This window comes from Desmodus rotundus, chromosome 9 (genome assembly GCF_022682495.2).
Source record: "Desmodus rotundus isolate HL8 chromosome 9, HLdesRot8A.1, whole genome shotgun sequence".
Taxonomy (NCBI): domain Eukaryota; kingdom Metazoa; phylum Chordata; class Mammalia; order Chiroptera; family Phyllostomidae; genus Desmodus; species Desmodus rotundus.
The window spans coordinates 92,075,235-92,078,200 of NC_071395.1; the positions used below are offsets into that span (position 1 = coordinate 92,075,235).

Below are 2,966 nucleotides of genomic sequence, written 5' to 3' on the forward strand. Positions count from 1 at the left end.
ATGCTTCTCCTTCTCTTTCTCTTAATGCAACTCTGCCATGAATTGTGGGTTGTTAAAGTGATAGGGGAAGACAGGCTGACTCGAACAGTATGTTGAAATGTGGCAAGAGGAGAAAGGATGTTTAAAGTGTACCCTTCAAGGAAATGACTCAAAACATCACACTGTGGATTCCATTTTTGTACTTTGGCTTCACAAGGGCAATAGCATCTCCCAAATTGCTAAGTCTGACTGGTCTTTGTCATTGTTATTACCTCATTTATTAGCACTTCCTAATATTAGACACTGTGCTAAGTGTTTTATATATATTATTGCATTTACTTCTCACACAAAAACCTATGAGACAGGAACTATTAACATTCTCACTTCGTGCAGAGAACACTGACACTTAATCCAGCCTCAGTAAGACCTCGGTGGTGTGTAGCACCGGGACAGTGGGAACAAGTGACTTAATGCCTCAGCTGAAGCATTATGAAGGAAGAAGAAACACAGTGAAGAGCCATCTATCAAAGCTTAAGTGTAGTCATAGAGGAATGAGAATGAAGAACGCAGAAAAGAAAAAAAAGAAAGAACTCAGAAAAGTGCTTTCCCAATGTTTCCAGGACCCTTACAATAAAAAACATACACATTAGATTGTTCGTTCATTCCTATTTTGCTTCCTTCCATGAGCTGGGCACTGTATTGGGGCGAGGAATGCCGTGATGAACACATGCAACCTGCGAGCTGTTGGAGGACAGGTAATTCAAAGAGTGGTAACGTGAGAAGCAGCGTATACTGTAGAGCAGCGTTTCCTGAACTTTTCCGAAACTGGGAAACTCCTGGGTGACTTGTTGAATGTGCAGATTACCAAGCTTCTCCCATGGAAATTCTGGGATCTTGGGATCTGCTTGTTAACAGACAACATACCGGTAGTTGAGCCCTATGGTCAGGAAGGTTTGGGTGCGTATCCAAGTGCTTTCAGAGGTCAAAGGTGGGGTGTCTGCCCAGCCTGAGGAGTTATTGTTGGCTTCACAGAGGTGGTGACAGCTGAAGAGGAGGTATGGGGACAAGAGGTATTCCATCCACCAGCAAGGGGACCCTGGTGTTCCAAACTGTGGGAGTGTGAACAGCATGGAACTGTTTAGGATGCTGGGAGCATTGGACGCTGTTGGAGACGCTGTAACAAAAGCTACAAGGGGAAACAGAAAAGGATAAGACTGGAGAGAAAGTTGGGGGCCAGATTTTGAAGATCCTGGAATGCTATGTAAGGCAATTTAGATTTTAGGAGATGCTTTTTAGACTGCCTAGGCCTCTATATGATTTATATATTTATATTACGTATACTGTATTTATGTATTATTTATATCATACTTGCATGGTATTTATATATGTATATATTGATATTAAATATCATTTATATATTATTATACTATGATATATGATTATATTTATACCATTTCTACTTACTGAAATTCATTCATTAAAATTTTTTTTTAGACAAGACTTGGTGGTATATTACAGAGGAACAAAAGACTTATTTGTTCGGTCCTCCGTAGAAGGGTGTTGGCCAGGCTGCTGGGAGCGGATGTTGTCCTGTCAGTGAGGGGAATCCAAACCAGAGAACCTAGATGGAGAGGCAGGCCTCACAGGAAACCAGCTGGCAAAGCCTGGAAACCCCATCTCCTCCTCCTTGAAAACTTCTCTGTTCAAACTCAGAGAGGATTTAGCTTCTACTTTAAAAAAAAAAACAACATTGTTTTTATAAGGTTTAATGTAAGTGGAATCATACACTATTTTGTGTGTGGCTTTGTTCACTTAGCGTAATGTTTTCAAGCTTCATCCATGTTGTGGCATCAGAAATTTTTGGTTTTTTTTTTTTAACATACAGAGTGCTATGTTGTTTATTCACTGATAAACTGTAAGTCCATTACTAGATGTTTCTCTCGTACGCTTCGTTTGTTTGTTAGTAAACAAAGCCCTATAACGGGTGGGTTCCCCTAGTCCTCAGACTGATACCCATCGTCATCTTGACCAATCTGGAAGCGATGGAGCTTGTAAGTCTCCTTGTCAGGTGCGACCACACGAAGCCAAGCATGAAGACTGCTCTTCTGAAGGTATTTCTTGGTAAGACAGTGCAGATATCTTTCAGAGAACTGTGTCTCAGAAACCACCGTGATTTTATTCTTGAAGCATGCAATGTAAACAGCATTCCCAAGATTCCCAGTTTTTCCTCTGACTTTAACCTTCTCCTGTAGAAGCTGTTCAGAATTTGCGGAATCAAAAATTCCTTCTTCTGCTGGATGAGTAAGGTCCAAACCAAACTTCCAGGTCCTCTTCCTAGGCTTCCTGACTTTCGGCGCCATCCTTCAGGTGGTCCGTGAGCACCCACAGCTTTAAAAGCTCCCCAGGGACTCCAACGGGCAGGCAGAGCTGAGACCCGCTCATCTTGTCTGCCTCCCTCTTTGTCCCAGATGAGAAGGTGGGTAGGTTCGGGGAGAGAGAGTGACGTTCAATCTTCCACTCACGGAGCATATATTTACTGCCTGCCCACCCTGTTCCAGGCCCCGTGCTGGGCACAGCTGGGCTCGCCCAAGGCCCATGTACCGGCACTCAGAGCTCCTGTTTGAACTCTCTGGGAAGCTTCACAGATTCCCCTGTTACAATACACCCTTTACCTTGTGTTTGAAAAAGTTCAGACTTCAATAGCAATAAAATGGGATTTTCCACTCTGGGGCGATTTGGAGAACCAATTTTTAATAAGCTTTTATTTAGACTTCTATTTAGAATCATTTTATTTTCTCTAATTACAATCAAAGTTGAATATAGTAACCATGAATCAAGCCAAACTATTAAGTTAGTTGGGAATAGCTGACTTACAATAACTTTAAAATTACCCTCTATACCAAAAACTACCTGGTAAATGGAAAAAAAAATAGCAGAAAATCTTTCAAATGCTATTTCTCTGAAAGACAGATGGACAGATGGAAAAA

At 41.6% G+C, this 2,966-nt stretch overlaps 1 pseudogene; it reads right to left on the reverse strand.

Moving 5' to 3' along the window:
* Window positions 1-1,973: 1,973 nt before the first annotated feature.
* Window positions 1,974-2,339, reverse strand: LOC112316185 (ribosomal protein eL22-like pseudogene; annotated as a pseudogene).
* Between the last annotated feature and the right edge of the window lie 627 nt (window positions 2,340-2,966).